The sequence below is a fragment of the Stylophora pistillata genome, chromosome 7, assembly GCF_964205215.1.
Source record: "Stylophora pistillata chromosome 7, jaStyPist1.2, whole genome shotgun sequence".
NCBI lineage: Eukaryota > Metazoa > Cnidaria > Anthozoa > Scleractinia > Pocilloporidae > Stylophora > Stylophora pistillata.
This window is the reverse complement of record NC_142525.1, coordinates 19,416,325-19,429,053: the sequence shown is the minus strand read 5'-3', so window position 1 is coordinate 19,429,053 and position 12,729 is coordinate 19,416,325. Positions and strand designations below refer to the sequence as shown.

Below are 12,729 nucleotides of genomic sequence, written 5' to 3'. Positions count from 1 at the left end.
GGGTCATCGTAACCACGAATATTTTGGTTAAAACCATCAGCTCCTGGTACACTTCATGACACATACACAACGATGGAGCAGCACTCCACAATATGGCGGATAAAGATAACATCTCCTTTCGCCGTTCACGAAAATGAATTAGGCGAGAGGAATAAAAGAAGAGACCGGTGCAATTCTTACCAGTTTGTGCCGAAGAAGATTAGACGTAAGAGATCAAAGAAGACATCTGATTTAAGTACTACAGTCACCACCTCGACTGGTCAAGATGATAATTTTCGAAAATCCTCAGCAGGCGTTGCAACCTAGACCAATTTTAGATGATTTGCTGGTGAGTCTTAATTTTGCATCTGTTACAAAAAAATTCGATTCTGTTTTTTGTACCGTCGTTTTAAGCTTAAGTTCTTTTAGCGTGTACTCTATAAATTATATTCGGGTGTACCACATGTCAGGAAAAGATCAAGAATGAAATCATGGAATTTTATTTTGAGGGCTAGATTGCAGAATACCTGGCCACTCATTTACATGCATTTTGAGTCATGGGAAGTTGCCATGTTAAAAAGATTCATTGAAAACTGATGTCTGTAGCAACCAAGATATTTCTCATTCGGCAGACTGTTTTTTTTTTATTTTTATTTTTTATTTTTTATTTCACAGATATAAAGAAAACTGTTTTTTTCATGAGTTGTGATGAATCACAGTGAAAGTGGTATTTTTGTTATTCCTTATTATTTCTTTCACATTAGGCTGAAGCTTAGATAATTAACACCTCCTTTTCTAACAATGACTTTACATGCATTTTTTAATTATAAACAGATCTCTTACTATATATAGGAGTGTAAATTGTAGAGCAGTTTAAATATTTACAGTGTTATTATTTATTTCTAGGATGTTTTTGATGATGAAATCATAGCAGATGGGGAATTACATTCTGCTTCATTCACTGATCCATGCCTGTTACCTCAGAGTTTGTGTACATGTTAGAGCTGTTGAATGGCAATGCTTTTACCGTCATTGGCAGCAAGATTTCTTTGTTCACTTTTCCCGATTTTGATACAGTTACAAAGAAATTGCTTGTAAGTGCTTGGGATATATATTTCTCATAAATGTTAAGGATAAGGCCTAGGGAGAGGCACTCATCATTACTATTCCCAAATCTTGGCCAGCAAGCTGATCATTGGTTATAAGTTAATTTTGTAACAATAGTGTTGATCTTTTTTTGGACTGGTAGTACTGTTACAGTAGTACAAAAAGCAGAGACCACAATCCATGTACTACTTGTAAGTAAACCTTTCCACCTAAACAAGACTCAAACCTGGGTAGCATTAATACATCAATGTATACATGCAATATGAAATATCCTAATTGTAGACCTTTGGTATTCATAATTATTTTTGATTTTGCCTATTATTTTATATCTAATGTTTAATATTTATTTATATTTTTGGTTCTCTGTACTGTAGTTTCTAGAGCATCTTGTACATGTTCTAGAGCATCTTGTACACAGGATGTTAAACATTCTGTGACTAGGCACAAATTGTTTGTGGTTTGTACCCTAGGGGTGCATCCAAAATGTCAGTCTTTTTATTGGTTAGCACAGTAGCTATGTAAATTACTCATAACTAGATGTAATGTGGTACTTGTGCTTATGCCAAACAAAATCAATCGTTTACCTTATGGCATATTTTTTATCCTCTACCATCAGGAAGCCAAATATGTGATTGTTGAAAGAGAACCCAGGGATAACATTTGAATCTATCATTGCAAATGTGTTGAAGGCACAAGGCAAACAGATTATTTGCAGTCACTGCCATCAACAGTCACAGAATATAGTAAGCACAAGGATATAAACTCATAGAAATAATTTAAGAAAATGCTGCAGTTTTATTGTTCATCCAAGTCACAGTTTTAATGTACACAATAACTGTATCTCATGTGCACATTCATTAAGTGCCATTCATTTCTGTTTATACATTAGGAGGCAACTGCAGTTCCCATCCTCTTCCTTGCAGCTTCTCTTTTTTATTGTTGCCAATTATTTCTCCAGCCTCCATTAAGTGCCGTAGTGTGCTAGTCAAATGTGTATTCTATTGAATTCTAACCTGAGCTGTGAAATGAAAGGCCCCAACAACTAGTAGCAGTATTATAAGCTGTCTTCATTTAGCTATTTTGTTTTGAATCTGACCCCTGTGACTTTGACTGTGTCCCCATGCCCCTTTGTCATAATGTTCTTCTTTGCATTTCAGTATTCAATTGAGTGATAAATTAATTCTAATAATAAGTATTGTTTATTAAATATTTCTCACAGGTTTAACTGCCACTAGTTCTGTTTATGAGAATTGCATCCATATTGAAGCCCCTGAAAAGTTGATGGAAAGCTTTGACAGGGAAAACAATGTCCCCCCTTCACTTGCTAGAGATGCATATTCTCACGATCAGACTTACCAAGTAAGATGAATGAATTTTTTACTTTAGAACATTAAAATTTACGAATTATTACTAACAGTAATCTTGCTTTTGTCAACATTTTTCTGGTTATTTTTCAGTCATCCTAATGATTTTGGTTTAAGTTAAATAATGTTAGAGCATAATTTGTGTATGTAAACAGCTAGGCCCCCTTCAGAGTACAGCTATTTATGAATCTTAGTTTATTATGTTCTTGGAGAAATGACAAGTGCATCATTTGCTGTAAGTAACTGTAAACATCATATTTTTCCATTTCTATGTGTTATTAAGTAAAGACTATCTGTAATGAGGGAAGCATTTCCACAGTCTGCTTACTTTTTGTTCTTGCTGTTTTTCTATCTCAGGAGGAACATTATGACTTATTGCCTTTGAATGGGAATGATTTTACCATTTTTGTACATGGAAATAAACAGCATGGAGTAGTTGGCCTCCAGGGTGCAGTTATCACTTGCTTTATCTGCGATCACTAGCGTCGCAACTGTGAACATGTAACAAAAGTAGCAGAATCTGAGGAAACACAAAATGCCTGATTTTCTGGTCGATTTCTTTGCTGAGAGAAAAACTCGAGAGTCTACTGAATCAGTTGCAGCAGCCACCACTCGCTTACAACCTCTCCCGTTATCCTCACCGGGACACCTTCAACAGTCAGGCAGCAGAACAAGCCAATTCATACTTGAAGTCTCTCAAAGGATCCTTGTCATACAAGAACGAAAAGAACTTCATGACTCATAGTAAATTTTTCATTTGGTATCGAAATTCGCTGGGGCGTAAGCAGCTCGAGTCCCAAAGGTGTAGCAATGTAATTTGCGGTGAGTCTTATCGCTAAATTTTAGGAACTTTTCTATTAAAAAAGAAACAACAACTTTGAGTTTAACTTTACAAGACATGTTTCGACATTCTCATGTCATCTTCAGTTGCAAATGAGCATTTAACTGTTGTACATTTGAATTTATATTAAGGTACGTTACAAACTACGTGTCAGGGCTTACGTTACATTTGAATGTTAAAAACGCGAAAAATGTAATTAGCGCGCTTGACTAGATCAAAAAATAAATAAATAAATAAATAATAAAAATAAATAAAAGACCAAGGAACAACATAATTAAAAGGAAAGAGACAATTCTAGATGTTTCAATTGCTGATTAAGGATAGGTTTTTCCCACTTAATATCCAACGCCGCTTTGATCTTAATTTGGTATTTTGAAGCGGCTGAATCTAAGATCGTGAAACATTCAGTATCACAAGAGTCAAGACAAGCCCTTGATGATTGCAGGTGCTTGTAAATATGCGAAGTTTTGTCCGACAAGAGGTGCTCACGAACTCGTGTACAAATGTGGCGAGTGGTCTCACCAATATAACTGACATTACAGCCAGCACATGAAAATTTATATATGACACGCGAACGTAGGCCTAGCGGTACTGAATCTTTCACACTGAACATGTTTCTGAGTTTAAACGTACTGAAGACTAACTTAACATCTAAATCAGCTCTACAATAACGTTTGAGTAGTTGTCTTAACTTAGTCTGAGCGATGTTCGAAAACCGATCAACATAGGGTAGTTTATAATAGTGCGCAGAAGGTTTACCGGAGTTGGAAGAGGCGTTCTGCCCAGTAGGAGAAGGATTATTTTTCTTCGCTAGATACCTGTAAATGATCTTGTCTATGACCCAAGATGGAAAACAATTTTTCCGTAGCAAGAAAGTAAGTTTCTTGACATCCAGATGAAAACCAACCCAGGAATTATTGATCTTATATGCTCTGTCAATCTACGTTCTGACTAAACCTAATTTGTAAATCAAAGGGGCGAAGCTGAAATAATTAGTAAGAAGACCAGTAAACGTCTTCTTGCGATATACACTGGTTACGATGGATGTATGATTGTTGTCTAACAATATGTCTAGAAACGATAATTTCTTATCAATTTCCTTTTCCATTGTGAAACGAATACTAGGATGCATGGCGTTGATATAATCAAAGAACACGAGCGCGTCCTCCTCGCTATTGAACAAACAAAAGGTGTCATCAACATAGCGTCTGTAGAACAGAACTTCAGAGAATGAATAGTTATCTAGCCAGTTTTTTTCATGATGTCCCATAGAGAGGTTGGTTAATGCTATATCGAAGGCGCTCGTCGAGGGTCGAGCACTCAAATTTATAGTACAGCGGTTAAACGTAAAATATATCATGTAAGCTGCACCACTTATTCCCAACGAAAAGTTCAAACCCGAAATGTGTAAGATCGCACTGAACAAAGTATAAAGATATTTTCAGTGTGTTTGAACTAATTTACAAGGTTGTCAATGCGCTAATAAACCTAACGGTAACGTTTGAATTTTAGACTGTAGCTTCATCTCTTAAAAAGTAAAGTTTGAGAGAGATTCTCCTTGGAGCGTTAAGTCAATTTTTTTAGTAATGTAATACGAAAAACTTGTCGACACTGAAACATCAAATGATTCGTAAAATAACGAACAAGATTTTCAGGAATTGTACACAGCCTAGCCTAGCCTTAAGTCAGTCCCACACTAGGAAGAATCTTCTCCAATATCAATTTACGTCACTAATCTGCAACGATTATATCCTCGAACTCGTCTCTTTACCCATGGAAATAACCCAAAAAGTACTGGTTTTTAACAGAACAATTTTCAAGGTTTTCCTCAAGGAACTCAATCTCCCATTTGTTTAAATACGATTGAATAGTCGCTGCCATGATTACGCATTTTAGTGTCTCACTGAAAAACTGTTTTCGCGGGCTTACGCAAATATTCGCGGGTTTCCTAAATTCGATCAGATTGTCCGCGAAATCTTACGGAAAATTATACTGAATACTTTCGCAGGTATCACAAGAGAACGTGTTAAAAAGTTTGCGGGGTTCGTGTAAAACATGATGGTTGCAGGCATTGATATGTCGCTTTAAACGTTAGATGAGATGTAAGCCTAAATCTTTCAAGATTTTTGTACAATTTGTTGTGACTGAAACTTTTCCAATCCCGTGAAGTTATCTCGTCGCACGGGCCAAGCAGGTATGTCAAGCAACTGGCGCTTACGCTAACGTAACTTTCTGTGCGCGCCAAATTCTAATCGTTGCTTTGTAGTAAAGTCTTTCGCAATATGGCCAAGGTTGCAGAGAACGTTAAGTACGTGGACGACCTCCAGCAAGCGCTTAAAGAAAGCTTAGCTGTGTTTCCGATTAGCTAATTAAAATCTTAACCAAAACTAATCGAGAACATCGTGGAAAGGAGATGTGTTTCGGACAGTTACCGAAGGGGTTTGGAAAAAGTTTAATCTTTCAGCTGCTGTGTACAGTGTTCAAATTCTTGAGCTCGAAAGGCCACGGATTCTCTTCTAGTCCCTTGGTCATTGTCATTTCACCTCATTTGTCGATTGTTGAAGACCAAGTTAAATACCTTTGATCATTGGGAATCGATGCTGCTTTCATTGGGGAAAACAAAACCAAACAACAAGAAATATTGGATGGAAAGGGCGGGCTTCCTTTATTGTAAATGTCAGCTTAGTACAGGGTTATCTACCCACATCTAATAAACAAAAGTTTCCACGTTTAGCTTTTTTTTTTTTTTTAAGCGAAGATTACATTAGATTTTGGCCGGGCGTGCACAAAAAGTTGCGTAAGCGCCAGTTGATCGACATACCTGCGTGGCCCGTGCAACGAAATAACTTCACGGGATTGGAAAAGTTTCAGTTACAGCAAATTGTACAAAAAATCTTGAGAGACTTAAGCTTACATCTCATCTAACGTTTAAAGCGACATATCAATGCTTGCAACAATTATGTTTTATAAGAACCTCGCAAACTTTTAAACACGTTCTCTTGTGATACCTGCGAAAGTATTCAGTATAATTTCCGGTAAGATTTCGCGGACAATCTGATCGATTTCTCTTACATTGTGTGCTGAGACTGAAACTTTTCACCTCGGGCAAAGCTTCGTCGCACGGCCCAAACAAACATAGCGAGCAACAGGGCTTGTTGTATATGTGCGTGTTAAAACACACGAAAGGACTCCAAAGGACACTTCACTGTGATTGGGCAGAAAAACACAAAGATTTTCTGGCACCAATCAGATGCCAGAACGAGTGCGACCGTTTGGAACTAGTCTTGTAAGACAATGTCCCCAGGGGCTCTTTTGCCCTTAACTTGAAATCGAATCACAGCCCCTGGGTCTCCGAGGATGGGGCTCTTCTGCCCTTAACTTGAAATCGCCTCACTGCCCCTGGGTCTCCGAGGATGACTCGTCTATGGCGTTATTCGTACTCTAACAAGTGTAGTTGGATAATAAATAATAGAAAAGAACACGGTGGTTAAAATAAAACAGTTTTTGGTGGTTATACAGTTTTAGTTATATGAAGCTCTTTACAACTGGAATGAATGATAGAGAATAATGCGGTGGTTAAAATAAAACAGTTTCTGGTGGTTATAAAGTTTTAGCTGAAACCTCTAATAACTTGAATAAATGATAGGAAAGAGCGCGTTGGTTAAAATAAAATAACCAACTAAAACTGTATAACCACCAAAAACTGTTTTACTTTAACCACAGCGTTCTTTTCATCATTTATTCCAATTACTAAAGGTTTCAACGAACTAAAACTGTATAATCACCAAAAACTGTTTTATTTTAACCACAGCGTTCTTTTCTATCATTTATTCTAGTTATTAAAGATTTCAACCGACTAAAACTGTATAGTCACCAAAAACTGTTTTATTTTAGCCCCCACGTTGTTCTCTATCATTCATTCCAGTTGCAAAGAGCTTCACATAACTAAAACTGTATAACCACCACAACCTGTTTTATTTTAACCACCGTCTTCTTTTCTATCATTTCTTCCAATTATTAAAAGTTTCAACCAACTAAAACTGTATAACCACCAAAAACTGTTTTATTTTAACCACAGTCTTCTTTTCTATCATTTATTCCAATTATTAAAGGTTTCAGAACCAACTAAAACTGTATCGTGGATCACCAAACACTTTTTCATCTTAACCACTACGTTCCGATTTCTATCATTTATTCCAGTTATTAAAGGTGTCAACTAAGTTATTAGTTATTAGTTATTAACTAAGTTATCCAGTTATTAAAGGTGTCTAACCACCAAAAACTGTTTTATTTTAACCACAGCGTTTTTTTCTATCATTCATTCCAATCATAAAGGTTTCAACTAAAACTGTATAACCACCAAAAACTGTTTCATTTTAACCACGGCGTTCTTTTCTTTCATTCATTCTAGTTAATTACAGGTTTCAACTAACTAAAACTGTATAACCCGGCACCAAAAACTGTTTCATTTTAGCCACAGTGTTCTCTTCTATCATTCATTCTAGTTATTAACGGTTTCAACAGACTAAAACTGTATAACAACCAAAAACTGTTTTATTTTAACCACTGCGTTCTTTGCCATCATTTATTCCAGTTATTGAAAGGCCGTTTTCAACCAACTAAAACTGTATAACAACAACAACAACAACAATTTATCACTTATAGAGCGCTATTTACAATGACAGATCAACAGCGCTTTACAATCAATCCTAACCCGCCCATCCCAACCCAGGGGAGGACATCCATCACACAGTAATCTCGTGCGTGGGAAATTAACGTCTCCCACCCCTAACCTTGTAGGAGACGGGACCTCCATTTATCCGTCCCTATCCGAGAAGACTAGAATATCTAACCATTTCTTGATGTTATAGAAAGGTAGCATATTCTTCTCAATTATTTTAAGACCTTGAGTGTTGGTCCGGCCGAGGCTCGAACCCTCGACCTCCCGCACAACAGTCCAGCGCTCTATCCATTGAGCTAACCGGGAGGCGGTTAGCTCAATGGATAGAGTTTTGTTTTATTTTAACCATGGCGTTCCGATTTCTATCATTTATTCCAGTTATTAAAGGTTTCAACTAACTAAAACTGTATAACCACCAAAAACTGTTATATCTTAACCACAGCGTTCTTTTCTATCATTCATTCCAACTATTGAAGGTTTCAACTAAAACTGTATAACCACCAAAAACTGTTTTATTTTAACCACGGCGTTCCGATCTCTATCATTTATTCCAGTTATTAAAGGTTTCAACCAACTAAAACTGTACGACCACCAAAAACCGTTTATTTTAGTTTAGATACTAACACAGGGGGCCCATACAATCTGTTTGTGTAGCCGACTGTGGCTTACTGTAGTTTGCGAAACGAAACGAAACGAAATGGAAAATCTGTAGTTTGCGAAATAGAAAATCTGTGGTTTGCGAGATGGAAAATCTGTAGTTTGCGAAATGAAATTTCCCGGTCAAAATTAAATTATGTCGGGAGATTATCCTGGCGATGACCTTTGCATACATTTGCTACGTAGGAGACCCTTGCGTTATATTTTCTAACAGGTCAGGCGAGTCTAACTTTTGGTCGAGCCATCGAGGGTCGAGGGTCTTATGTCGAGGTCGAGGGTATTAAGTCGAGGGTCCCTTTTTTTGTTTTTCTTTTTCGCAGCCCATGTTCCTAGTCGAGGGTCCCTTTCTTCTTTTTCTTGGTAATAGAAAATACGAGTCATCGCATTGCGTGAGACCGGATGTTGACGTTGTTAAGAAATCAAGGCAAACTAGTTCTGCTGAAGTCTCTCTCCCACGTCCCCCTTGGGGTAAAGGGAAGAGACGGCTGAAATTTAGACTAAGGGGACCTTTGGTGCATGATATCAATCCACATATTGTTAGGAAAATTTTTTCAGTGAAAGGTAAAACAAAAAGTAACTATTGGAGGGAAATTCCTAACTGGTTTGCGTAGCATAGTGGTAAGGCTATGGTCTGATAAGGGTCTGGTAGTAACACGTTGACTGAGGAACAATGGTTCAAGGCTCAGCAGGACTGCCAAGAAAGTAAAAAGGAAAAAAAAAGAAAAGGACCAAACCACTTGTCTCACCAATAATCACATGCAACTCCTTGGCCTCGCATTCCTGTTAGATTTGGCGATGTCACACAGCGGGCAAGGTTGGTAAACTGATTTATCTGCAAAACTTTGTTTTTGTCGAATTGCTTTTAGTTCTTTGAAAATGTGATATATACTTCGACCAACTTTTCGCTAGATAAGGAACACCCGCTGGTGATTGATAGCTCTTACAGCGATGTCGACGACGCCGACCAGAAATAACGTGCGACGAAATGACTTCAGGGGATTGGCAAAGTTTCAGTCACAGCAAATTATGCAAAAAATCTAGAAAGATTCAAGCTTAAATCTAGTTTAACGTTTAAAGCGACATATCAATGACTGCAACCATCGTGTGGTATACAAACCTCGCAAACTTTAAAACAGGTTCTCTAGTGATACCTGCGAAAGTATTCAGTATAATTTCCGGTAAGATTTTCGCGGACAATCTGATCGATTTCTCTTACGTTGTGTGCCGAGACTGAAACTTTTCACCTCAAGCAAATCTCTGTCGCACGGTCGCAACAAACATGGCGAGCAACTGGGCTACTAGTATATGTCCGTGTTAAAACACACGAAAGGACTCTAAAGCACACTTCACACTGATTGGGCAGAAAAACACAAAGATTTTCTGGCACCAATCAGATGGCAGAACGACTGCGACCGTTTGGAACTAGTCTTGTAAGACAATGTCCCCAGGGGCTCTTCATGCCCTAACTTGAAATCCACTCAGCCCCTGGGTCTCCGAGGATGGAGGCAATACGGCTTTCCAGCAAAACTGAAGGTGTAATTTCTCGCATTTTCTAGACATGGTTAGAACTGGGATGTTCTTTACTCTTTTTTTCCGAAAAAGTGAACTGCTAACTATGAAAATCTTGAGTTAAATATACCATATGAACAGTTCACCTCAGGCGGCGTGAAGTTTTTTAATAATTCTTATTTTATTTCTTAAATTTCTATTTCTAGTTTATTTGTGTATTTGATCATTCTTTTAATTTTTTTTTTAATTTTTTTTAGACTCCGCACTCCGCACTCCTCATTCTGCGTTTTCGGAACAGCCTCGGAAAAACAGTGACTTTTCAATTCTGAGAGGTATAACGTATTATTTAGCCAATGTACGGTTGCGAAGTATTGACAATTGTGACAGGCTGTTCGCATGAATAAACATTTGATTGATCTGCATTTAGTGTGTTTTGACTGTTTTTCAACTGGCACGCAGAAGAAAATTTAATGGTGAACAATAAAAACAATAGAGTGTTTATGTCTCAGAACTATCGGTCTGATGATTGCCCCTTGGACATTTGATGTTCTTAAAACTAGCATATTTGCTCTCGAAGCTTCGCTTCTCGGGCAAACATTTGTTTTAAGAACATCAAATTTCCGCGGGGCAACTATCAGCAGATAGTTCCTCGAGAGAAACACTCTATTGTTTAATAGAAAATACCAACCCTTTCACCCTTTCTTAATTTCATTCATATAGGCCTGGATGAGAACCAGCAGCGAAGCAAAGTAAACAAAAGTGCCGTTAAGGTGGTAAGCTCCATTGCAAACATTTTCTTGGCATACATCCTTTATTTGGTAAAGCAGGTTGAGGAAATGGCAGCTAATGCTGATGTGAGCCTGCTATCTACTAATAAACAGCTAAAAATATATACGTCTCCTAGTATGAATAATCATACGTATCAATAATACATTATATATACGGGTAGGATAAGTAAGTAAATATATATTAGTATCAGTCAAATTAACTCAAACAATGCATTTAAAGGAAAATAAATACAAAGATAAGATTTAAATTAAAAAATTTTAAATAAATAATAATTGTAATAATAATAATAAGATAACAAGATGGCAAACTAGATATCAGTAGTACTAAAATTCGTCACTGATATTGTTGGTAGCAGTGGAGTTTGAGCCGAAATTAATTTGGTCGATGCATTTATAGAATTTCTTAATACTAGCCTTAAAAGAAGAGTAACTAGGCTTAGACTTTAAATGGCTAGGTAGGCAATTCCAAACAATACTAGCGCGATGAGTGAAAGAATTGTGCAGGGCTTTGGATTTGGGACATTTAAGAGCAAATCTTAAGTTATCTCTTAAATTGTTTGAAGTCTGGCAAATTATGCACAAGTTATAAAAAGGTATATGTTGTGCTTAATTTTTTTTCCTTGGAGTAAACAACATTTTCCTTTGGTTTTGTTAATCCTACGTGAATTGGATAAATGTTTATCCTTTCGGAAGAGACGTCGACGAAGGAGATTTTTGAACAAACACTGAGTTTAATTACGTTTTGTCAAACTACAAAGGAAAGAAAATATATACGTTGCAATATTTTAAAGATACAACTAACTACAGGAATTACAAAGGTTGCAAGAAAATCACTAAAACTACTTACAATTCCGGTTGCCTTCTCTTCTGACTTTTTGAAGCGAGGCACGTATCTATTTATACTTTTACAAAAATATGCGTGTTACGTAATACGCGTATCTTTTAACACATATTTATTAACCCTTTTTTAAAGTCCCAACTTTTACGTCAAAATATGTAAAATATGTGCATTATGCAAAATAATACGAATGAAAAATGCATTTTGTGTAAGGAAAGATAAAATTTAGCTCCTATCTTTTGTATCCTGAAGGATATTAGAAGCGAAATAAAAGGACAAACAGAAAACACGTGTAGTCCACAGTAGACACTAACTCAAATATATTCTTCAGGTATTGCATCATCTTACATCACGTGACCTACAAATACTACATACTTAGCCATACTTTACATACTTAGCCATACTTTAATTAGTCGTGGACATGCTGTTTTTGATCTGTGCGATTCTGCTCTATTCAAGCCTTTCCCCAAGTCCTCCTCACAGAAATAGTTCAAGAAATGAGTATCTAACATCATGCTCTCCAGCATGTCAATTTTTGGCTTTGGAATTTGGAATGGTTCGTCTGCAAAAAGGATTTTTTGGTTTTCGACCTTGGATTGTGCAATGGTTTTCTACATCCACTCTTTGTATTTCAAACAATGGTTACTACAAGCCTGGTGGAATTCTGCATTCATCAACACTTCTTTGTGACACTGTGCCTTGTGAAGTGCGAAGCAATTCAATTCAACCTCGTACTATTCGTGCTTCCTTTGTCTCATTAGACAATCGCTGCTCTGTACCATTATATAAATTCAAGAAAAAATGGTTCAAAAGTAAAATCTCTTATTATTCCAATAGTTCGTCAACTTTTAATTTTTTGGAATTATCAGTCTTGCTTAGCGGTGATGTTCATCCATTGCCTGGCCCGGAGAATAGGAAATCTATTTCAGTTCGTATCTCTCAACGTACGCGACGTCGCCATGGTA

At 36.9% G+C, this 12,729-nt stretch overlaps 1 long non-coding RNA gene across 3 annotated transcripts; it reads left to right on the top strand.

Moving 5' to 3' along the window:
• Positions 1–84: 84 nt before the first annotated feature.
• Positions 85–4,802, top strand: LOC111330871 (uncharacterized). 3 transcript variants are annotated; one of them, XR_015989326.1, is made up of 6 exons: positions 85–328; positions 655–706; positions 886–1,073; positions 1,703–1,829; positions 2,306–2,445; positions 2,808–4,802. It is a non-coding gene; the product is annotated as an uncharacterized LOC111330871 (long non-coding RNA). The 3 variants fall into 3 exon arrangements; XR_015989327.1 differs by having other exon boundaries at positions 655–1,073; XR_015989325.1 differs by lacking the exon at positions 655–706 and having other exon boundaries at positions 86–328.
• Positions 4,803–12,729: the final 7,927 nt, after the last annotated feature.